The sequence below is a fragment of the Coregonus clupeaformis genome, unplaced genomic scaffold, assembly GCF_020615455.1.
Source record: "Coregonus clupeaformis isolate EN_2021a unplaced genomic scaffold, ASM2061545v1 scaf1348, whole genome shotgun sequence".
Classification (NCBI taxonomy): Eukaryota; Metazoa; Chordata; class Actinopteri; order Salmoniformes; family Salmonidae; genus Coregonus; species Coregonus clupeaformis.
This window is the reverse complement of record NW_025534802.1, coordinates 41,857-68,314: the sequence shown is the minus strand read 5'-3', so window position 1 is coordinate 68,314 and position 26,458 is coordinate 41,857. Positions and strand designations below refer to the sequence as shown.

General features: G+C 42.3%; 1 long non-coding RNA gene across 2 annotated transcripts in view; it reads right to left on the bottom strand.

The window, feature by feature from the left end:
- Positions 1-25,620, bottom strand: part of LOC121560313 — a 28,987-nt gene extending 3,367 nt beyond the window's left edge. Inside the window, exons 1-5 of one of the 2 annotated variants that reach the window (XR_006659555.1) lie at positions 25,607-25,620; positions 7,970-8,002; positions 6,136-6,294; positions 5,491-6,042; positions 5,179-5,297 (exon numbers count right to left, since the gene is read on the bottom strand). This is a non-coding gene — a long non-coding RNA (uncharacterized LOC121560313). Of the gene's footprint in view, positions 1-5,100; positions 5,298-5,490; positions 6,043-6,135; positions 6,295-7,969; positions 8,003-25,606 lie in introns of those variants that run through there. The other variant, XR_006659554.1, reaches the window with a different exon arrangement.
- Positions 25,621-26,458: the final 838 nt, after the last annotated feature.

Here is a 26,458-nt window from a genome sequence, read left to right as displayed (position 1 = left end):
AACACTATTTCGGTCGTTTATAAAACCCTCGACTAAGCGTGTGATTGATTCCAAGTTTACACGCAGGGAATTTTCATAGTTTTGTGTCACGCCTTTGGCTTTCAACACTACGTGATAGTTTTTAGTCCTAAAAGCATAGTGTTTGGGTCCACAGGATGACCACTCTATGATATGGTCACCATCTTCCAGTTCACTCGTTAAACCTCCCAGATAGTTGCTAAGAGGGGGGTTCCAATCACCAGGTTTGCTTCCATAGACCCCAGAGTCTGTGTCATGGTAAAGAACCCGACTCTGCAGGTGCTCCATGAGGGTGTGTAGTTCAAGTCGCCCATAGGCCGTGGTAAAAGCTGCTAGAAACACGTTTCCATTACTCGGGGGTAGAACCCACTTCCTGTTACGTCTCCATTAAACCAGAGCTGTGTCTTGATTCAAGAACAAAACATTTGAAATGTCAGATTGGTCTGAAAAAAACAATCCCATAAATTATTTGGGATCTTTAATGATAGATGTTGTTAACATATTGCTTCTCTGGGCAAATATGCCCCCCAAACTGTTCAAGAAAAGCTTGCACACCTTTATTTTGGCTTTGTTGACCTCTATTCTGTCAGGGTCAAGACGTATGCCCTCTTTTTCATGATAGTCCTGAATGTATCTGTCTTTGCTCTCTTGATCAGTGACTGATGCAGGAAACCCTGAAGCCATTTGCTTGCCTCTCAAGAAGGTCTTGATGTACTCTTTAAAAAGAGTGTCTGATTTCCTGGGAAAGGTCCACACTTCAAAGACTTTGGCCACACGATACCTCTTCTCTATAGCCTTAGAGAATTCAACGGTGACCCATTTTATTTTTGTATTTCACCTTTATTTAACCAGGTAAGCCAGTTGAGAACAAGTTCTCATTTACAACTGCGACCATACACCATACACCGGTCAGGGCTCTTTCTTGATCTGAATGATCACAAGGCTTTTCCTGGTTGTTGTTTTCACTGCAGGTGCGACAAAGGGGAAAGAAAAGTTTTCCTTGAGGTCCTTTGTAAGGCAACACTGACAAAAACAAGCCCCCGGGAGGGTAAACAGTTGCTTTTATCAAAGCAAAATAGTTTTGTGGTAAGTCAAAGTTACAGTGAATAATTTTAGGATGTCCCAAAGGATAACAAGAGGAACTCATTACATGAGGATAAAGGGAAGTATAATCTATATATCCAATTTCCTCATCAGCTATATAACGTAAGGTCAAAGCATTGGTACGACCCCCAAACAAGGCCTGGCAGGGCTCCAGGGGTTGGGGTCAAAGGTGGAAAGGAAAGCTGGAACATGAGGATCAGACCTTGTGAGTTCTGTCCCCTCGTACTCCCACATCACCTTCCCTTTCACCCCATCAGCAGCCTGGAAAGAGGACCACTTGTCTTGGAACTCCTGGTACATTTCCCCCAAAGTCTTCTGGGTTCAGACACACATGGCCTGGGGCAGAAAGCAAGATTTACAACCATGGAAGAAACAACCGTTGTACTCAAACACTGTCTCAACAATCTGTGTGTACTCATCTACATGGTAGGGGCCAATCTTTTTTTCACCTTTATTCAAAGCATGTTGAATAAAGATGTTTTTAGCCTGGGACAAGTACTCCAACCATTGAATGGAGCCGCTAGAGTCTGACTTGTATTGTCTACGGTAGTTGTCAGGGCGATGGAATAGCATTAGAGTATGACTTGTATTGTCTACGGTAGTTGTCAGGGCGATGGAATAGCATCAGAGTATGACTTGTATTGTCTACGGTAGTTGTCAGGGCGATGGAATAGCATTAGAGTATGACTTGTATTGTGTACGGTAGTTGTCAGGGCGATGGAATAGCATTAGAGTATGACTTGTATTGTGTACGGTAGTTGTCAGGGCGATGGAATAGCATTAGAGTATGACTTGTATTGTCTACGGTAGTTGTCAGGGCGATGGAATAGCATTAGAGTATGACTTGTATTGTCTACGGTAGTTGTCAGGGCGACGGAATAGCTATAGAGGCTGGAGGTAAAAAGTGTCTACGATAAGTTTTCATGCATGCCGATGCAATAGTTGTACAACTCAAGGGGTCAATGCATGCATCTTTGATTACCTCTGCTCTGAATCTGAGGCATCCTTCTCGCAGTATAACCACATCATTATCACAATATAATTCCATCTCTTTATGGAAATCAAAGGTATTATGGCGTACTGTCTCATACTAAGTCATGAATCTCTCTCTGTCTCTTTGGGAGACATTTGATCACACCTGTACATTTCGGGACCAGGATAAGATCCAATATAATGTCGATTCTCCTCAGTTGTGAAGAAATGAGGAAACCATCCTTTCACAGAGTTTTCAAAACCCCAATGCCTCTGGCATTTGAGCCAATCTCATGGGCAAGAAACTTAAACTGTCAATGTATCTCTGGTTGAAGGCTGGGTCTACAAAACACAAGATTTGACTACCTTGGGCTATGACATTGGGTGCAACACCTTGTTGGCATTAGAGAGGGTAGTGTGTACGGCCCAGTACATCACTGGGACCAAGCTTCCTTCCATCCAGGACCTCTATACCAGGCGGTGTCAGAGGAAGGCCCAAATAATTGTCAAAGACTCCAGCCACCCTAGTCATAGACTGTTCTCTCTGCTACCGCACGGCAAGCGGTACCGGAGCACCAAGTCTAGGTCCAAAAGGTTTCTTAACAGCTTCCACCCCATTTTTACACTGCTGCTACTCTCTGTTTATTAACCATAGTCCATTTACCTCTACCTGCATGTACATATTACCTCAATAACCTGGACTAACCGGTGCCCCTGCACATTTACTCTGTAACGGTACCCCCTGTATATAGCCTCACTACTGTTATGATATTGTTGCTACTTTTTTTTTTTTTTTACTTCAGTTTATTTTACTAAATACTTTCTTAACACTTTTTTTTCTTAAAACTGCATTGTTGGTTAAGGGCTTGTAAGTAAGCATTTCACTGTAAGGTCTACACCTGCTGTATTTGGCGCATGTGACAAATACAATTTGATTTGATCAAGGGATTCGAAAGAAGATAGGAATCACAGGATCTAGAATTGTGAGTTATAAAAGTGAAGTTTTTGTACTGGGGTTTTCGGAAATGTTTCAGAAAGAGTAGCGCACCATTGGGGTCCTCTGCCGACCACTTTTCACCCTTGAAAGTCATGGTAGATACAAAAATAGGCAGATGGATTACTCTCAAAGTCATAAAACACAAATTTCTCTGAATGTTCATGTTCATCAGATGGTTGAAGGTAGCACTCATGTTCCAATTCTTTAGCCACTTCTGGGTCTCTGCTTTTCAAAGGCCCTTTACAGATAGGGCAGTGTAGGATACCATATACGTGAGGTTGGGGGTTGTCTAATTTAAGGGTGGGGTTAGCTCATTAATTTGTTTAATTAAGGAGGTAAGTTCTGGGAGTACCTGTGATAATGTGTCCTCATTTGCATGAGTTAAATGAGGTGTGTGTTGTTGTGTAGGGGTTGGTCCTAGATCCTTCATTTGTTTGATTAATGAGCTTAGTTCTATGGGTATTCTAGAAGTATCCATGTTACATACGGCTATATATCGTTTGTTTGGGCGTTTGTTATTCAGATTGCAGCTTATCAATTTTGCAGTGTTTTTCGTACAGATGGCTATGTCTTGGATGTACCGACGTTTTAGCAAAGCAACCATACGTTTGTGTAACTGGACCTCTCTGGCTTTCAGAGCCCTGTAAAAGGCTGTGAGAAACCTATCTTGAAGATCTATATCCTGATCCTCGTCCCCACTGACGCTGTCCTCAATCAGTATAGGCTCTACCTCAGAATGTATTGTATCAAGCTGATTAGCCGCATCATACCTCAACACATCATCCTCATCATACATCAAGACATCATCCTCATCATACATCAACACATCATCCTCATCATACCTCAACACATTTATCCTCATCATACATCAACACATCATCCTCATCATACCTCAAAACATCATCCTCATCATACCTCAACACATCATCCTCATCATAGCTCAACACATCATCCTCATCATAGCTCAAGACATCATCCTCATCATAGCTCAACACATCATCCTCATCATACCTCAACACATCATCCTCATCATAGCTCAACACATCATCCTCATCATACCTCAAAACATCATCCTCATCATACCTCAACACATCCTCCTCATCATACCTCAACACATCATCCTCATCATAGCTCAACACATCATCCTCATCATACCTCAACACATCATCCTCATCATACCTCAACACATCATCCTCATCATACCTCAACATATCATCCTCATCATACATCAACACATCATCCTCATCATACCTTAACACATCATCCTCATCATACCTCAACATATCATCCTCATCATACATCAACACATTTATCCTCATCATACATCAACACATCATCCTCATCATACCTCAACACATCATCTTCATCATACCTCAACACATCATCCTCATCATACCTCAACACATCATCCTCATCATAGCTCAACACATCATCCTCATCATACCTCAACACATCATCCTCATCATACATCAACACATCATCCTCATCATAGCTCAACACATCATCCTCATCATACCTCAACACATCATCCTCATCATACATCAACATATCATCCTCATCATACATCAACATATCATCCTCATCATACATCAACACATCATCCTCATCATACCTCAAAACATCATCCTCATCATAGCTCAACACATCATCCTCATCATACCTCAACACATCATCCTCATCATACCTCAACACATCATCCTCATCATACCTCAACACATCATCATCATCGTTATACCTCAACACATCATCCTCATCATACCTCAACACATCACCTCATCATACCTCAACACATCATCCTCATCATAGCTCAACACATCATCATCATCGTTATACCTCAACACATCATCCTCATCATACCTCAACACATCATCATCATCGTTATACCTCAACACATCATCCTCATCATACCTCAATACATCATCCTCATCATAGCTCAACACATCATCCTCATCATACCTCAATACATCATCCTCATCATAGCTCAACACATCATCCTCATCATACCTCAACACATCATCCTCATCATACATCAACACATCATCCTCATCATCAACATCATTGACACTATCATCATTGAATTTATTGACCTGTTTAGATGCAGTAATCAGTATATCATCATTGAATCATCCTCTTCCTCCTCTTCCTCCTCTTCCTCCTCTTCCTCCTCTTCCTCTTGTTGTATTGGGTCTGCTATGCTTGTATAGGCCTTGGAGGAGCCCCAAAACACAATAGAATAAAATATATAAGAAATAGTGTATTAAAATAATAATAATAATAAATAAATTATAAGAATACATAAAAATAAATATTTAATTTTTTAAATAATAACAAAAAATATATAATGCTTTTTTAAACAGTTAATTTATTATGTGTTAACATATCAAAATATCCTAACTCACTGTTTCTGTTTCTCACTGTTCGGACTTGGGTTACAGGGAAATAGCTGTCTGTTTGTTGACTAAACCTGTTTTTCTGTGGAGTCATGGAAGGCCTGTTTTCTTCCCGCTGTCCATTGTCTGAGTCTGTCTTTTTACAAAAATAATAATCATAATATTGTTTTTAACATAGTCATTAAAAATTATAACTATAATAAAACAGGCCATTTCCATAAAGAGCATGTTCTTCAATCCAGTCGTTTTCAGACCAATCGTTCTCCTCGGTCAAAGGTGAAGCCATTCTGTCAACTTGAACTATGTGTCTGTGGAGCCGTGCTGGACTTTGAAATAGTGTCCGTGCCCTATTATATACTGAACGCCTCGGGGGGGTTTGGAGGCGTGTCTAGGTATGACAATCCCTCTGTTCTTGGGTTGGTTGGAGTTTCGTCTATGTCAAAGCCTGCTGTACAGAACGAGAGGAGAACGTCATTTTCACAATCATTCAAGCAGTCATTCAACGGAGGAGTCCATAATGCCTGGGTTGAACGCTGTACACGCTTCTACATGGAGTGTCAGCTGTAAACACAAGATTAGGTTTTTAAAACATAGTACACCTTTTGTTTATTGCTTATTATATAAAGATTATTACCCATTTAAATGTTGACTCACGTCTAAAATATCTTGATGGCGAGTGACTGAGTAAAGATACAGCTTCTGTCTGTTGTTCCTCAAACTCGTTATCCTCTATAACAATCACTTCTGTTTGTGGTGTTGCTTCTTGATCCACATCAATTACTTTGGGTAACTCCTGCATAAATGTAGGGTAACCTGTAGAATTTACATAATTTTACAATATACATTTTTTACTTAAAAATACAGATATTGAACATAAAATAAAATATAGTAATAATATTAATTAATAGAAAGGTTCAGAACTTTTGTAAAACATCACAGTACAGTTGAAACATATATGGCAAATAGAAATCCTATATGGATGGTGTTAAGAGATAGATGGGAGGTATTGAATGGAGTTGAAGGATGGGACTAATAACAACTAACAACAAATAATAACAAAGATAGCTAATAATGTAAGCAAACTGTGTCCATAATAAGTATATAGGTTGTAGGTTGGGAGCTTTTGGGAAAGAGCACAGTTAGAAAGATATGGTATATAGAAGCAAACCGGATGGACATCATGAAAATGATCGGAGAGGTTGAGAGTAGAAGATGTTCAGGAGTAAAAACAAACAAAATATAATTATTGTAAAATTGACTGTGTCCATAAAATGTATAAGTAAGTATATGCTGGAAGTAGAGGCCTAAGCATTGTTGTTCACTAGTTTACTCCAATTAGGGAAAGGGTGTTGGGGTTGGAAAGTAATAAAGGGGAATATATTTTAAAAAAAGGATATGTACTGTATGTATGTACAGTGAGGGGAAAAAGTATTTGATCCCCTGCTGATTTTGTACGTTTGCCCACTGACAAAGAAATTATCAGTCTATAATTTTAATGGTAGGTTTATTTGAACAGTGAGAGACAGAATAGCAACAAAAAAATCCAGAAAAAAGCATTTCAAAAATTTTATAAATTGATTTGCATTTTAATGAGGGAAATAAGTATTTGACCCCTTCTCAATCAGAAAGATTTCTGGCTCCCAGGTGTCTTTTATACAGGTAACGAGCTGAGATTAGGAGCACACTCTTAAAGGGAGTGCTCCTAATATCAGTTTGTTACCTGTATAAAAGACACCTGTCCACAGAAGCAATCAATCAATCAGATTCCAAACTCTCCACCATGGCCAAGACCAAAGAGCTCTCCAAGGATGTCAGGGACAAGATTGTAGACATACACAAGGCTGGAATGGGCTACAAGACCATCGCCAAGCAGCTTGGTGAGAAGGTGACAACAGTTGGTGCGATTATTCGCAAATGGAAGAAACACAAAATAACTGTCAATCACAAAATCAGCAGGGGATCAAATACCTTTTTCCTTCACTGTATGTGTGTATATATGTATATATATGTATATATGTATATATGTGTATATGTATGTGTATGTGTATTATCTTCCGAGTGGCGCAGTGGTCTACTAGAGATCCTGGTTCAAATCCAGGCTCTGTCGTAGCCGCCCGCGACTGGGAGACCCATGGGGCGGCTCACAATTGGCCCAGCGTCGTCCAGGGTAGGGGAGGGAATGGCCGGCAGGGATGTAGCTCAGTTGGTAGAGCATGGTGTTTGCAACACCAGGGTTGTTGGTTCGATTCCCACGGGGGGCCAGTATGGTGAAAAAAATAAAATAATGTATGCACTCACTCACTCTGGATAAGAGCGTCTGCTAAATGACGTAAATGTAAATATGTGTGTGTGTGTATATATATAAAAAACATGGGGGACTGGAAGTGATGCAGACAAATACATTGATGGAAGTTACAATCTATCTGCAATATTAAGCTGATCTACCCCCTTAAAAAAAACTAATAAATAAAATAATAATATTAATTACCTGAAAATTGTATGTCATCCAGTCTTAAAATGTCTGCAAAAACCAAATATTGAAATACTGTTAAATATTTAAAAAACCATTGTTATCCATTGAGTGAATTGTTATCCATTGAGAGAGGGATATATTGAATAGTATACTAAAGTGCTAGGTAATTTTTTTCTACAACTGTGATGTAACTGAACATCCACTAGGTGGAGCCAGTGGTCCACTCTTGATTAGACACTTCACATAAAATAGAAATTTGTTTGGTAAAAACAGTAGGATAAATACATATGTAGGTAGATTATATATATATATATATATATAAAATATTATACTAACATTCTAAATACACACACACACACACACACACACACACACACACACACATAATCAATTGACTAGTAATTTTTCTATAACTGTGATGTAGCTGTACATCCACTAGGTGGAGCCAGTGGTCCACTGTTGAGTAGATACTTGGTTTGGCATGCAATTTCATGGTTATTGAGACAGCTGTGTGTGAAAATCTTCACTGTTGAATCATCCGGTTGGCCTCCACTCATATCAATCCCACCATTAAAACAATCAGGTGCATCACAAAGAATGGCATTGATGGTTTTGTCCTTGTGGCCCAGACATGAAGGACACAACACACCTAGAATTGGTCTAGGAGACGTGTTTTCTGGAGTTTTCTGTGGTTGATCTCTCTTGAGGTTTCTTGTCGCTCGTAGTGTTCACAGGACAAGTCTAACACACTTACTTATACTCAGGCAGACCTACCCAGAAATTACTTTTTCATTCTACAAGGGGTCACAAGCTCACTACACAGCAGCTCCATAAGTTCACTACAAAAATTCCCAACTGTTTCACATTTTTCAAACAGTTCAAACTTTAAGTTCAACTAGGTCAGTACACGACACATCAATCACCAGGCCATTACTTTGTATTTCAAACATGTTGTAGAGCAGGGGTGTCAAACGTACGGCCCGCGGGCCGGATCCGGCCCGCAAACGGGTTTAATCCGGCCCGCGAGATGATAAAAAAAAAAAAAAAAACTTTTTTTTTTTAAGTATAAAAATGCGCTGCAATTTTTCAATAAAATAAACTGCTGTTCCAATTGCGTCCACTGGATGGCGCAATAGCAATTGCGTTAAGCAAGCAAACTGTTTATACCGGGGCAGAGCAAGTAGGTCAAGCACGTGCAGCCAATGAGCTACTTTGTTTTGCCCGCGATATTTATTACGGCTTCTACTTTTAACATTATGTGCTTTGGCACCCTCATTGCCCCAATATGTCTCTGTCAAAAAAGAGAAAAGTGGACGCAGAGTGCAGAGTGTTCCAAGAAAAATGGTCATCCTATTTAATCACGGAATTGAATGGGAAAGCTGTATGTTTGGTGTGTTCAGAGCATGTTGCAGTGCTGAAAGAATATAACCTTCGTCGCCACTATGTGAGTCTTCATGCCGACAAATATGACAACTTTCAAGGACAGCGGAGATGAGAGAAGGTGAATGAACTGTTGGCGGGTCTGAAGAAACAGCAGTCTGTGTTTACTCACAGCCGAGACATCAGTGACGCTGCAGTGAAAGCTAGCTACCTCATTGCTAATGAAATCGCAGTGGCTTCAAAACCATTTAGTGAGGTTGAATTTGTAAAAACATGCATGATGAAGGCAGCGGAGATTGTGTGCCCTGAAAAGCGGCAGGCTTTTGCAAATATCAGCCTGACAAGAAACACAGTTGCAGACAGGATTTCCGATCTTTCAGTGGATTTGGACAGCCAGTTGAAGCAAAAAGTAAAGTCATTTATTGCGTTCTCGGTTGCAATTGATGAAAGCACGGACATTACAGATGTTGCACAACTGGCCATTTTTTCATCCGCGGAGTTGATGACACATTGACCGTCACCGAGGAGTTCGTGGAGTTGGTGCCGATGACAGATACAACGACAGCAGCTGATATTTTTACCGCACTCGTCGGCGCGCTGGACAGGGTCGGAGTGAACTGGTCCCGCGCTGTCAGCCTGGCTACAGATGGTGCGCCCTCAATGATCGGGAAAAAAGCAGGCGTTGTGACAAAGTTCAGAGAGAAAGTGCAATCTGCAAATGGAGGACGTGATTTTTTGACTTTTCACTGTATTTTGCACCAGGAGGCTTTGTGTTGCAAGTCATTAAAGATGGATAACGTCATGAAGGTGGTCATCCAAACTGTTAATTTCATCCGATCCAGAAGCCTGAATCACCGTCAGTTTGACAGCCTTCTCAGAGAGAAAGACCACATCTATGGCCTGCCATACCACACTGAGGTAAGATGGTTAAGCCGAGGTGCTGTGCTGAGGCGTTTCTTTGATTTACGAGAAGAAATTGAACAGTTCATGGAAGAAAAGGGCAAACCAGTGTTAGAATTTCATTCCACAGAATGGATGCCGGACCTTGCATTTATGGTGGATATTACAGAGCACCTGAATAACTTGAACAAACAGCTGCAAGGGCGCAACAAAGTTGTCACGCAGTATTATGACAGCATACGTTCTTTCAAGTTGAAGCTGTCATTGTGGGAGACGCAACTTGCCGGTGGTGATGCAGCTCACTTCCCCTGTCTGAAAAATGTGTGCGCGGTTCAAAGATAAAATAACTGGACTGTTACGGGAGTTTGAGCAACGCTTTCAGATTTATGTTTATATGTTTTTATGTTGATGTGCTATTGTTTTTAATTGATTTTATTTTATTTGTATATTTAACCTATTCTTGACTCTGTGGTTCTTGCACTTGTTTGGGGAACAGGATTTCATTATTTTTATCTACATTTCTGCCTGAGAAATGACACCCTGATATAGTTCTGTGATCTGTGATATACTTCTGTGAATCACTGAGGCATTGTGTGTTTGTGTGTTCTTTGTCCTCAGAACTTTCAAATAACTTGAGGTGTTTTATGATTAATAGTGATGTTGTGCTTTTGGACACTGTCCTCAGGCTCCAGCTTTATGTTTATATGTTTTTATGTTGATGTGCTATTGTTTTTAATAGATTTTATTTTATTTGTATATTTAACCTATTCTTGACTCTGTGGTTCTTGCACTTGTTTGGGGAACAGGATTTCATTATTTTTATCTACATTTCTGCCTGAGAAATGACACCCTGATATAGTTCTGTGATCTGTGAAACAGTTCTGTTAATCACTGAGGCATTGTGTGTTTGTGTGTTCTTTTTCTTTAGAATTTTCAAATAAACTTGACGTGTTTTATGATTAATAGTGATGTTGTGCTTGTACTATTTTGGACACACTGTCCTCAGGCTCCAGCTTTATGTTGTATGTTGATCGTATTAAAACAAAGAAAACAATCTGAAGTTGTTGTTTTTAAGTTATATATATACCATGATTTTTCCGGTCCGGCCCACTTGGGAATCGATTTTCCTCCATGTGGCCCCTGAGCTAAAATGAGTTTGACACCCCTGATTTAAGGCATCCAGACCTTATGAAAGTTGCACAGTATACCCTTAATATTGTAATAAATCAAATCTAGTAATACACAACATAACATTTCTTCTGTCCATTGTGGGAGGATAACCAACCTTCCAATGAATGGAAATACATTTCTTAGCCGCTATAAAGACATGCTGAGATAAAAGAACATACTCTTTGCCAGAATTCAGCCAGCCTTCACATTACCATAACATATGCAAATATGTCCCCTTTTGTGTTTTACACCTCCAGCAGAAGAATTACATTTCTGAGTGCATGATATTCAGTTTCACTGGCATATATTATGTTCTATGGTTGGTCTTAAACTGCAGTAAGTTATGTCTGAGATTATATGAACATGACTGGGCATTCGAACATATCTGTATCCATTCATCATCATCAATAGCGTCTCCCAGGTCTTCCTCACATTTATGTTTGACACGTTTTGTGTCATCGGGAAAAGACTATCAACCCTTGATACAGTTTGGAAATCAACTTTAGAGGTTTGTTGGACTGCCTTAAAAGTTTAAATCTCAGAATCTTCTTGCTTGTCTAGTGTTTGCTGCACAGAGAGAAAAAAGTGTCCACCTCTGCACCATCACAAACTGGCCTTCTTGGCTGCCCTGCTCAGACCCATGTCATCATCTGAGGCATGAGAAAGAATGTACATTTCTACATCATATTATCCAAGAATAGAATCAGTAGTTCAATAATTGAAATGACCATTATTCCCAGATCCCAGACTCTAGCCTACCCATCAACTCAATATGGAACTTTGAATCCATTCACTGATTGTATAGCTAATATGCTGAAAAATGATCCTGAGCTCCATAGGCTGGTCTTCCCTGGCTGTCTGATCCTGCAGGGACACCTGTCACCATCTGATCCTGCTAAGACATGATGAGCATAGTTGTGTACTGACTGTGCACCATGACAGTGAAGCCTGTAGAGCTTTTTATACCGTGTCAGTGTGAAAAGTAGGGAATTAGCTATGGAAACTGACAGATTAATAATGTTACATTGCTGAAAAAATGTCAGAATATCGGTCTTCAATCATTTGGCCGCTAGTTTCATCGTTTGATTCAGATCTAGGGTGATTGAGGCGAAACAGCTAGTGAGCTAGCTAGCTATCATGTCCCCCTGTCCCCAGTGAAAGTTGCACCCCTGTTATACTGTTTAGTTTTAGTGTTAGTGTTAGGCACAGAAAGCATGCTAGGAGCCATTTGGGTTGTATAGTTTTTTTTGTGTTTTTTGGATGTCACTTCTTGCAATAGGTTAGGTTAGCCCTTCTCATGACTCCAATGCTACATTGGAGTCATTTCACGTCCCTTTTGATTAGCTAAGGTGATTTGGTCAAGTGTGAAATGCTCTATCTACAAACAATTTATCCTTGATTGCGATACGGTTTTGGAAACCTTGAACACTAAACTTAATTATCATCCAAAAATAACATTACAAGTACAAAATATATACTTTTTTGTGTAACACAGCTTTGTTCCCTCCCGAGTTTCCATTGGCTCAGGAAGTGCAACACAAAACACCTCAGTGGGAATCTGTGTTATAACGACGCTCAGTAAGTGTATCTTTTGTATTTGTCAAATAATTTTGGTCTGATATGAAAGTAGAATTTCTGAGGCTTCCAAAACCGTATTGCTTGAGGTGATTATTAATGTAATATATAGTATAATAATATAATATGCCATTTAGCAGATGCTTTTATCCAAAGCGACTTACAGTCATGCGTGCATACATTTTCTTTTTGTGTGTATGGGTGGTCGCGGGATCGAACCCACTACCTTGGCGTTACAAGCGCCGTGCTCTACCAGCTGAGCTACAGAGGACCACAAATGTGTAGACAGAGCGCCGGTACAGTTGTACACGTTGGACCCGCTGTGGTCAATTGTTCAAATGAGAACCCTATGGCTCTATGGCCTTGGGTTCTTGAGAACTAAGATTAGGTTTAAATTATAAAGTAAATCTCAATGTGACTTGGATTTAAAAGGAATAGTGCCTAGACTGGTGCAAAACATATGGTGGAAGTAAACTCTCTCGCCGATGTTTACACCAATCCAATGCTTTTTAACTTTAGTAGTACATGTAAGAAGAATCAAGTTAGCCACCTAGACATTTTTTTCCCTGTTAGCTAGTTATGGCTAGTGATAGTGATGCACAAGCTAGGCCTTTTTGAAACAGCGCCATCTCTTGGCCGCATTTACCCACCAGATACAGTAGCTTGAAAACCCCATTAGATTTTTATTTTATTTTAGTTGGTTTTGGAGTCAAAAAGAATAGTCTCAGTATAGTTTTAGTTTTTCAAACGTGTTTGTTAATTATTTTATTTCTGTTTACTAATTCGTTTTTTAATGATCGTTTTAGTTTTAGTTCACTATAATATAGTTAAGAAAGCTATAACCTCTATTGACTAGTGCAATGTATGAATTGCTGGCACTTGTGCCTAACCCTAACCGTAACCTTAGCAAGCAGTTGCTTATCAACAGATAGTTTGTTGATAGTATGACTATATGTAGAGCATCTACAGATGGACTATCCGGACTATCCAAATAAAGTGTGACCAAAAGTGCCTCCGTGGGTCATGTGATCGACCATCCATAACACCTATGTCAAAAACACAGATCATTGACCTGTGACCCTTATGGGCAGTTCTGTAAATCTGAAATCTGCTAAATTCACACTGCAGTTTACTAGTGACAGATGGATTGGTATAGAGTAAGCCTACAATGGCTCACACTAAGCAGAGAGAGAGGACAGGGAGGAGAAATTGCAATGCTGGCATTCTGTGTGTTGATCAAATGGAAGATTGAGTGATGAGAGAAACAAACAGAGAAGAGCTGTTTATATTTTCGTAGACACTCTCATCCAGTGACTTACAGGAGCAATTAGGGCAAAGTGACTTGTTGAAGGGCACATCAACAGTTCGGGGATTCGAACCAGCAACCTTTTGGTTATTGGCCCAATGCTTTTAACCGCTAGGCTACATGCCACCCCAGAGCTAAAGGGGAACCGTAGCAGAGTGCTTGTCTCACAGGAACATTTTGATTAGGATTTAAGACTCATCAAAATGGTGAGATTCGTACAATGTGTCAGTCTCACTCATCTCTATGACATGTTCTACTTGAGCAGCTTTAAGTGCATACTAGTGTTTAGATCCCTTGTGTAGACTGTAAATGTGCAGGACTGTGACTTCAATATTGATTTAGTGCTGCATCCATCTCTTTTTCCCCTCAGTTACCAACAGATGTCACTGCAGATGCAACATTTGGGCAAAGCGGTGCACGCATGCTGCAGGCAGGCAGGCACATACTCACACACCTGTAAACACACACACACACACACACACACACACACACACACACACACACACACACACACAACCCTCCTCAGCCCCTGAGCTTCTGTCAAGCTTTCTCCCCCCCACACAGCCTCATCCTCTGTGGTTCTGTTGGGTAGGCTTTGACGATGTGATGAGAAACAATATCACACATGGACAGACACTCTTAATTATAGCATTAGATGAAGTTCACCTCAGGTAGATTTTCATTCAGCAGGAGCAGAAAGAACATCCAGGCCTTGGGTGAATTATCAAGATGTGATTTATTCAGTATAATAGTAGAGGCCTGCAGCCACCTGCTATGCATCCCAGGGCCTGAGATAAAGCACTGGCCTTTTGTCTGTCTGCTGAGATTACATACTACTTATGAAGAGAGCGACTTTCAATTTCTCTTGTTTAAACATGAAACGCGTGAAATCGGTAATGTGTCACTCAGAAGAGTTGAGTTTTTTTCGGCTTCAGGAGGAATGTTGTTTCTTAGCTTTGCATGAATGAGTTTTGAATGAAGTTAAAGGACATCTGGGTAGGAACACTTTCAGGCTGAGTAGTGAGACATCTCCTATTGACCTAAAACACGTGTGTTAAGATTAGTCTCACCGTGATATTAAAACAACATCACTATGATTACTAGATCCCACATTATAGTACTCATCTCCTCAAGTGCAAACAAGAAAACAATTGAACAGAGATATGAAGACAACAAAGTTAGGTAAGAACTGAAGCAGTGTGCCTTCCAGTTCACCTCTGTGACTGTTTCACTGTGATGCAAAGCTCTGTCTGCCCTCTACTCAGGCCAAACAAAACGCCTTTTAGTGACAAGAATTAACCGTCAGAATCACACATAATTATAAGTTACTGTAATATTTCCATTCAGCTCTACAGTAAATAGTGACTGCTAATAAAAGCCAATTCCATAACCCATCATCAGGGATTCTAATGAGTTGGATTACTGCCAAGGATATTTTCTCCCGTTTGACGCTCGTTTCAGCATAGGAGAATTGAATGAGTGTGGTAATTATGCACCCCAAACACACAATCTTGAATTAAAATACAAAAATGGGGAGGGAAAATTCCTTTCTCCCAGGCAGCTGCTGCTGTGAGGCTGAATATGAAGTTTTCGGATCAGGATGTTATAAATGCATTTATTTTGGGAAAAAGCTTTTCTGGAATATAATTTTGCCCTACAATGATTTTAAATGCAAGACTAATTGCGATAATTTATAAATATTACATCATGACACTGTGAAAGAGGATTACAGAATTAAAACTCCATATCTCATTAATATCTATGAGAGGAGTCACTATACTTGTTATGCATTAACCATGAATTAGCATGTTAGAATGCTAAAGAAATTAAATTAAAGATGGGGAAGTGAAAGTTAAACCGCCAGCTGTCCATGTGCGTGATTAGGGTTCAGTCCACACTAACATCAGAGTCACAGACACTATTAGCAAAGTAAACAGTAACTTTTCAGTAACCCTCTATTTTGAGTTAAAATAGTTCAACTGCACAGACCTACAGATGCCATAGCCATACGCTAAAATGTACCGACAAAATTCCTGTTTAAATATCTACTTAATCAATGTAAACGAGAACTGGTACACGTACAGCTGTCTAAGAAGCGAAAGACACACAAACAAGCAAAACAAATATCCATCACATTCGTTTCATCAACCTACAGTAGATTAAAGAGCTAATTCTTGTTTGAGTTAACCAAATGCCACACTCTTAACAAACAAGTCTCAAGCACTTTGGCAAACAGTCTCACACCACCCTCTCCTTTTGCCTTCTTCCTTTCCCTTTCCCTCTCCCTCTTTCACTCTTCTCCGCATCTCTCCACCCCTCTACTTCTATCTCCCTCTAGCTCTTCCTCCCCGCTCTCTCCCTCCCTCTTTCTCTGCAGCACAGTGTAAGCTTCAGGGGGCTATGTACGGGAAAACTTTAATTAGTTTTCCAAATGACTTTGGTGAGTGGGATGACAAGCATTTGTTCTCTTTTAAGCATTGACGCCGTGGGGCACTCACTATTGCTAGTGTGAATTAGACAAGTTAGAGAAGTTACCATCACCTGTCTGGCGACCTTGGATACAGACAAACCATGTTGGACAAGTGTTAAGGGAGAAAATAAATGGTACAATTACTGTGAAACATGAAATGATGGGAGCTTGTGACATGGCCTTTTACTAACAGTGCGACGTAGCTATTCCTTTGGGAAAGAAAGGACACGGAGTGGTGAAACTTGTGTTCTTCAGAGTACAGAGACGGCATGAAGAGCAGAGCTTAGAACAGTGAAAGGTCAGTGTGGATCACCAGAGGGACACCTTTAACTTAAAAACCAAACACAACACAGGAAAGCTTCAGCAAGGCTCTTTGTCAGGGCCGACCGGTGTTTTTGTATCCTTTAAAGGGCATTAAGTGGTAAAGAAAAGGCAACACTTTAGTCTGCGCCAGGCTTTATTGACTATATTGTTAAGGTTGGCTTTTAAAGCTCGGACGGCCCTGTATAAAAACAACAACACGCAAACAAAAGCTTTTCACTTCCTGCCACAAATGTCAGAGCTATCTGTTCTCACCATGTTCCCTCTTATCTTGTATCTTTTTTTTCTATCTAGCTTGACTTACATTACAGTGGATCCAGCAGAAGGACTAAATAAAATGGGCAGGCAGATACGGCTAGCTAAGCCTGTCTGACACTTGAAAGCTTCTGTAAAGGCTGGCCTCCTCACGTCTCACTCTGATTCCATTGTGTTGCCCCATTACCAGATCCATTAGAGGCCCTGTGGCCAGTGGCCCTGGAACATGTGGACAGAATGGAGATGGAATCAGTGCTATATCTGCCTAGCTAACATAATGGCTACAACAATTGACATAGTTAGAATTGAAAACCTTTTTGTGTTATCAATGTTTTTGATGCATCCATCTCCATCAATATATCAGGATGTCTGGAGCTTAGCTTGACCGAATATGGCCACACAAGATCCACATGTGATTTGGATTGGCATATCCACGCAAGAGACATTTACTAGTTAGAATGTTTTTTTAAATGTAATTTTATCTCTAACACTGATGTTCCCCAACACATAGGTAGAGGGTGGGCAGGGCTGCTCTAGTCTACATAGGCAGAGTGTGGAGAAGAAGGGGAGCTGTCCATGGTCCTGAAGGGAAACCTGTCTGCTGTCCCCTTTAGGAGAGTTCTAGTTGTGCTGAAATGGATTCAACAATAGCGAATACTGCAGCTACAATTCCTACTAAAATTTTTTAAATCACAAATATCAGTATAATTTCTACAGTGTACTATCTGTAGCGAAGGACTCTGATGGTTATTCATAGTTGGATGTGATGTTAAGCCCAGCTAGTAATTTTCTTTACAGAATGTGCATAAGGAAGTGTCACACCCTGATCGAGAGAACTCTTGTTGGTTGGGTCAGGGTGTGAGTTTCTGTTGAATTCTATGTTGTTGTAGATCTAGTTTGAGATTTCTATGTTTGGCCGGGTGTGATTCCCAATCAGAGGCAGCTGTCGCTCGTTGTCTCTGATTGGGGATCATACTTAGGTAGCCTGGTTGCCTACCTTAGTTGTGGGATCTTGACTCGCGTTTGGCTTGTTGTGTTGTAGCCACTGTTTGAGCTTCACGTTTTGTTATTTTGTCAAGTGTTTATTCGTATTAATAAACATGTACGCATACCACGCTGCACCTTGGTCTGACCCGTCTCTCAACGATCGTGACAGGAAGTGACTACAGGGGGTTTGGGGTGGCATAGCTTTCATTATCTATTTTTTGCACTCTTTTTATTTTCCTAGATCCCAAAACCTTTTAATTCCCCATCTCTTAGAGTGGATGTTCTGGTTAGTTTATGTTCATGTGTCTGTAATTTTTTTTTTTATGTGATGAGATTTGAAACAGGTTTTTTTTATTTCTTTATTTTTTAATAATTTTTTTTAGGAGGTAGATCAGCTTTAATATTGCAGACAGAGTGTAACTTCCATCAATGTAATTGTGTGCATCACTTCCAATCCCCCATATGTTTTTTTTCTCGCAAATATATATATACACTACCATTCAAAAGTTTGGGGTCACTTAAACATTTCCTTGTTTTCGAAAGATTTTTTTTTTACAGTGTAGACATTGTTAATGTTGTAAATGGCTATTGTAGCTGGAAACGGCTGATCTTTAATGGAAAATCTACATAGGCGTACAGAGGCTCATTATCAGCAACCATCAATCCTGTGTTCCAATGGCATGTTGTGTTTGCTAATCCAAGTTTATCATTTCAAAAGGCTAATTGATCATTAGAAAACCCTTTTGCAATTATGTTAGCACAGCTGAAAACTGTTGTGCTGATTAAAGAAGCAATATAACTGGCCTTCTTGAGATTAGTTGAGTATCTCTGTATCTCTGTAGCTCAATTGGTAGGGCATGGCACTTGTAACGCCAGGGTAGTGGGTTCGATCCCCGGGACCACCCATACGTAAAAATGTATGCACACATGACTGTAAGTCTCTTTGGATAAAAGTGTCTGCTAAATGGCATATTATATTATTATTATTATCTGTAGCATCAGCAATTTTGGGTTCAATTACAGGCTCAAAATGGCCAGAAACAAATAACTTTCTTCTGAAACTTGTCAGTCTATTCTTGTTCTGAGAAATGAAGGCTATTCCATGCGAGAAATTGCCAAGAAACTCAACACCAATCTCAACGTCAACAGTGAAGAGGCGACTCCGGGATGCTAACCTTCTAGGCAGAGTTGCAAAGAAAAAGCCATATCTCAGACTGCCCATCTTAAAGTTATTTGTTTCTGGCCATTTTGAGCCTGTAATCGAACCCACAATTGCTGATGCTCCAGATACTCAACTAGTCTCAAGAAGGCCAGTTTTATTTACATTTTAGTCATTTAGCAGACGCTCTTATCCAGAGCGACTTACAGTTAGTGAGTGCATACATTTTTCATACTGGCCCCCCGTGGGAATCGAACCCACAACCCTGGCGTTGCAAGCGCCATGCTCTACCAACTGAGCTACAGGAGGCTTCTTTAATCAGCACAACAGTTTTCAGCTGTGCTAACATAATTGCAAAAGGGTTTTCTATTGATCAATTAGCCTTTTGAAATGATAAACTTGGATTAGCAAACACAACGTGCCATTGGAACACAGGACTGATGGTTGCTGATAATGGGCCTCTGTACGCCTATGTAGATATTCCATTAAGAATCAGCCGTTTCCAGCTACAATAGACATTTACAACATTAACAATGTCTACACTATATTTCTGATCAATTTGATGTTATTTTAATGGACAAAAAAATTGCTTTTCTTTCGAAAACAGTGACCCCAAACTTTTGAACGGTAGTGTATATATACATATACATACATACATATACACACACATACACATATCCTTTAAAAAAAAATATTTCCCTTTATTACTTTCCAACCCCACCACCCCTTCCCTAATTGGAGTAAACTAGTGAACAACAATGCTTAGGCCTCTACTTCCAACTTATACATACTATATACATTTTATGGACACAGTCAATTTTACAATAATTATATATTTTTTGTTTTTACTCCTGAACTTCCTCAACCCTCAAACTCTTCGATCATTTTCATGATGTCCGTCCGGTTTGCTTCTATATGCCATATCTTTCTAACTGTGCTCTTTCACAAAAGCTCTCAACCTATAACCTATATACTTATTATGGACACATTATGCTTTACATTAGTTATATTGTTGTTATTAGTTGTTGTTAGTTGTTATTAGTCCCATCCTTCAACTCCATTCAACACCTCCCATCTATCTCTTAACACCATCCATATTGGATTTCTATTTGCCATATCTTTTTCAACTGTACTGTGATGTTTTACAAAAGTTCTGAACCCTTCTATTCTTATTGTTTCTACAGATTGTAAATTGAAATTTTTTTTTTTTCTAAAAGTATTATTATATTATTGATCGAATGACTATAACTTTTCATCTCACCCAGTAGTGCTATCTGCAGGGTTAGCTCCAGGTAAATATTGCAATCCTTTAGCCATTCCTGGACCTGTGTCCAAAAACAAGCTACAAATGGACAGGACCAAAACAAATGATCTAATGATTCTGTCTCTTCGCAGCAAAATCTGCAGAGCTGGGAAGATTGTCACTCAAGAGGGTCACTCATGTTTGTGATATTTAAAGGGGTCTTGCGCTCATTTCATGTTTGTGGTATTTTTTTGAAGGGGGTCTGGCACTCATTTCATGTTTGTGGCCCTTTTCATGTCTCCTAGCTGGATGCTAATTAAGCTGGTTCCTGACACCCCAGGGTGCTCCTCTAGTTTCTCAGCTCCAGGGGTTTTCACCAACATCAGGCCATACTGTACTCTACTGTGAAATGATTGGTGAATACATACCTGCATGTGCTAACAAACTAAATCTGAAGGTCTTCAAATATAATACAGAGGATTAAATGCTTTAAGTTAATCATTTAGTAAAATGTTTCACCATTTCAGACAGTAAATGAGTGTAATATAAGTACTTAAAGCGTAAGTAGCTCTAAATAGGGATGTAGCTCAGTTGGTGGAGCATGGTGTTTGCAACGCCAGGGTTGTGGGTTCGATTCCCACGGGGGGTATGAAAAATAATAATGTATGCACTCACTAACTGTAAGTCGCTCTGGATAAGAGCGTCTGCTAAATGACTAAAATGTAAATGTAATAGAGTTTTAGGTATTTACTTCCGAAAAATACATGCGCAAATGTAGCACAGGTGAAACCAAGTCTCAAATTGGTAGTGATGGGAGAGGGTGGAAGTGAAATCCTAAATGAACAAGCAACCAGAGAAATTCCACGCCTATGAGATATAGATGTTTGTGTTGTCATAAGTTGTTGAAGGTTGACAAGGATCAGATGACGTTCTCCTGTCAGTCTCTCTGGCGGAACTTCTGCTATGTTCCCACTCATGCTCACATTTCACATTTCACATTTCCATCGCTTAGACATTATCTCTGTTCTTTCCAGGGAGAAAACAGCCCTGAAATGGGGTCCTTTTCCCCTTTCCTGTTTACACAGTTTGACATCGTATTTGCACATTGCAGTCTGACATCATATTTGCACATTACTGAGCCACATAAACATTCCCTCTGTAGTTAGTTTAAATATTTCCCCATAGAGAGAGAGAGTGAGAGAGAGAGAGGGGGGAGGGAAGGAAGGACTCATAAGCACATTGTGCTTATGAGTCAAATAGCTCAGAATCTTTTTCTGAAAAAGGGAGGTTCAGCAAAGTTCTTCAAAGACCCTCTCACTTTGATGACTGATGGTGGTAAACACACACACATGTATGCACACACACAGTGGGGAATGTGTACGTGTTTGTGTGCGTGTGTGTTTGTTTGTGTGTGTGTATTAACGTTGTGGGAATGTTGGAAGGTTCAATGTGTGTATGTGTGTGTGGTATGGGTTGGAATGGAGAAAAGAGAAACAAAGTTATTTAAACGTCTCTACATCTCCAGGGCTGACAGGAGTGGGTGTATGGAAAGGACTTCCTTATGTGTGATGATAACCAGGATACATAATGACCCAAATGTGCTCTTTACATCAGGAGTGCCTCTGTAAATCCTTTATAAGAGATTGCTCCTGAATGCTGAAAGCGCACAATATATCATTCTAGAGTCCCTCAGAACACTGTGGAAAAAGTAGGAAAATAAATAGAAGAAGTTCAAAGTTAGGGAACAAAAAACTCATTTTAGTCATTTAGCAGACACTCTTATCCAGAGCGACTTACAGTTAGTGAGTGCGTACATTATTTTATTTTGCGACAGAGCCTGGATTCGAACCAGGATCTCTAGTGGCGCCTTAGACCACTGCGCCACTCGGGTACATGTTTTAGAGCAGAAAGGAGAGAGAGTATCCTCACATTACAATATGAGAAAGGCAGGGAAGGTAACTGGGAAGAAGACAAGGCAGGGAAGGTAACTGGGAAGAAGACAACGACCCTTCACAGGCAGGCATGATTCTTTCAGAACTCTTTGTGTGTGCGCGTCAGGGTGTCCATTAGGAAAATGTGGCCCTGGACATTTGACCGTCAGCATTTTAATTTAACGCACATTTGAGAACTTTAGAATCCACTCGTCCACCGCAGGGGCCTCGATCTGGCTCTCGTGCCACGGTGCCAGGACCGGCTGATATCCTAAAATACACTGGAAAGGTGTTAAATTGGTGGAGGAGTGGCGGAGAGAGTTCTGGGCCATCTCTGCCCAGGGGATATACCTAGACCACTCCTCCGGCCGGTCCCGTCAATAGGACCTTAGAAACCTACCCACATCCTGGTTGACTCGTTCCACCTGCCCATTGCTCTCTGGGTGGTACCCCGAGGTAAGGCTCACCGAGACCCCCAAGCGTTCCATGAACGCCCCCCAGACTCTGGAGGTGAACTGGGGACCTCGGTCAGACACAATATCCTCGGGGACCCCATAGTGCCGGAACACGTGGGTAAATAGGGCCTCGGCGGTCTGTAGGGCAGTAGGGAGACCCGGCATTGGGAGGAGACGACAGGCCTTGGAAAACCGATCCACAACGACCAAAATGGTGGTATTCCCCTGGGAAGGGGGTAGGTCGGTCACAAAATCCACCGAGAGGTGGGACCATGGTCGTTGTGGAACGGGCAGGGGATGTAACTTACCCCTGGGCAAATGTCTAGGCGCCTTACACTGGGCGCACACCGAGCAGGAGGAGACATAAACCCTCACATCCTTAGCTAACGTTGGCCACCAGTATTTCACGCTAAGGCAGTGCACTGTCCGGCCAATACCTGGATGTCCAGAGGAGGGTGATGTATGAGCCCAATAAATAAGACGATCACGAACCTCGAGCGGAACGTACGTCTGCCCCACAGGACACTCGGGGGGAGTAGGGTCGGTACGCAGTGCCCCCTCGATTTCCGCATCGACCTCCCATACCACCGGAGCCACCAAACAAGACTCCGGCAGTATGGAAGTAGGCTCAATGGACCTCTCCTCTGTGTCATACCGCCGGGACAGGGCGTCTGCCTTACCGTTCTGGGACCCTGGGATGTATGTGATCTTAAAAACAAACCGGGTCAGGAACCTGTTCCACCTAGCCTGACGAGGGTTCAATCTCCTAGCGGCCCGGATGTACTCCAGGTTACGGTGATCAGTCAGAATGAGGAAAGGGTGTTGAGCCCCCTCAAGCCAATGCCTCCACACCTTTAGGGCCTGGACTACAGCTAACAACTCCCTGTCCCCAACGTCATAATTGCGCTCCGCCGAGCTGAGCTTCTTGGAGTAGAACGCACAGGGGCGGAGCTTAGGTGGCGTGCCGGACCGTTGTGACAGGACTGCCCCAATACCGGTCTCGGACGCGTCTACCTCAACTTGGAATGGTAAAGAGGGATCCGGATGCGCCAGCACCGGGGCCGAGGTGAACAGGTTCTTCAGTTTGACAAATGCCCTGTCCGCCTCAGCTGACCACTGCAAATGAACCGGACCCCCCTTTAGTAGGGACGTAATGGGAGCTGCAACCTGTCCAAAGCCCCGGATAAACCTCCGGTAGTAATTAGCAAAACCCAAGAACTGCTGCACCTCTTTTACAGTGGTTGGAGTTTGCCAATTACGCACGGCCGACACACGGTCTACCTCTATCTCCACACCAGACGCGGACAACCGATAACCCAAAAAGGAGACGGACTCCTGGAAGAACAGGCATTTCTCTGCCTTGACATACAAGTCATGCTCCAACAGTCTTCTCAACACTCGGCGCACCAGGGCTACATGCTCGGCTCGTGTAGAAGAGTACACTAGGATGTCGTCGATGTACACTACCACACCCTGCCCATGCATGTCCCGGAAAATCTCGTCAACAAAGGATTGGAAGACTGAAGGAGCATTCATTAGCCCGTATGGCATGACGAGATACTCGTAATGACCCGAGGTGGTGCTAAATGCTGTCTTCCATTCATCCCCCTCCCTAATGCGCACCAGATTGTACGCGCTCCTGAGATCCAACTTTGTGAAGAACTGCGCTCCGCGTAATGATTCCGTCATAGTCGCAATCAGTGGAAGAGGGTAACTGTACTTAACCGTGATCTGATTGAGACTACGGTAATCAATACACGGGCGCAAACCCCCGTCCTTCTTCTTCACAAAGAAGAAACTCGAGGAAACCGGGGAAGTGGAGGACCGTATGTATCCCTGTGCCAAGGACTCGGCTATGTAAGTCTCCATAGCCGCTGTCTCCTCTTGAGACAAGGGATACACACGGCTCCGCGGAAGAGCCGCTCCTGTTTGGAGATTTATCGCACAGTCCCCCCGTCTATGAGGTGGTAGCCGTGTTGCCCTCGTCTTGCTGAACACAAGTGCTAAGTCCTCATACTCGGGGGGAATGCGCATTGCGGGCAATTGGTTCGGACTCTCTACCGAGGTCGCCCCTAAGGAAACACCTAGACATCTCCCTACACACTGGGCAGACCACTCCATAAGAGCCCTCTGTTGCCACGCAACAGAGGGCTCTTAACCAGGGAAGCCCCAGCACCACGGGGTACGCAGGAGAGTCAATCAGATAAAACTGAATGATCTCCTCATGACCCCCCTGCGTCGTCATCTTAAGTGGTGCTGTGACTTCTCTGATCAGCCCCGACCCCAACGGCCGGCTGTCTAAGGCGTGGACAGGAAAGGGGGCTTCTACCGGCCGAAGGGGAATTCCTAACCTATAACAAAATGCCCGATCAATAAAATTCCCAGCTGCGCCTGAATCTACTAGTGCCTTATGCTGGGAATGAGGTGCCACCTGTGGAAATCTCACAGGAATACTCATGTGACCAACAGAGAGCTCTGGGTAAGTGGGGCGCCTACTCACCTGAAATGACTCCCCAGTGCGTGACCTGTTGTCCCCTCTTTCAGGAGACCCTCCCCAGCACCTGGCCGCGGTGTGTCCTCCACGGCCACAGTTGGTGCAGGGGGTGGCCCCCCTCGGGTTCTCTCTCCTCCTCTCTCTAGCGCCAGCACCCCCGAGCTCCATAGGAATCGGCTCAGAGGTGCTGGAGGGTGGAATGGACGACCCCCACTCGGGACGTCCGCGGGTAGCCAGCAGGGTGTCGAGACGGATGGAGATGTCCACCAACTGGTCGAAGGATAGGTTGGTGTCCCTACAGGCCAGCTCACGACGAACGTCCTCTCGTAGGCTACACCGGTAATGGTCGATGAGGGCCCTCTCATTCCACCCCGCATCCGCCGCTAGCGTCCGGAACTCCAGTGCGAACTCCTGTGCGCTCCTCTTCCCCTGTCGGAGGTGGAACAGACGCTCCCCCGCCGCCTTCCCTTCAGGTGGGTGATCGAAGACAGCCCTGAAGCGGCGGGAGAACTCCGCGTAGGTGATGGTAGCGGCGTCTATTCCCCTCCATTCGGCGTTGGCCCACTCCAACGCCTTGCCGGATAGACAGGAGATGAGGGCGGAGACGCTCTCGTATCCCGAGGGCGCGGGGTGTATGGTAGCCAGGTAGAGTTCCACCTGCAGGAGGAACCCCTGACACCCGTCTGCAGAACCGTCATATGCCCTCGGGAGCGAGAGCCGAATGCCACTGGGTTCCGGTGCTGAGAGAGGAGGACTGGCCGTTGGTGATGGGATGGTGTAAGAAGGCGTGGGCACCTCTCCAGTAACCAACCGGCGCAGAGTGTTGGACACCTCGTCCACGGCGGCCCCAAGTTGCCG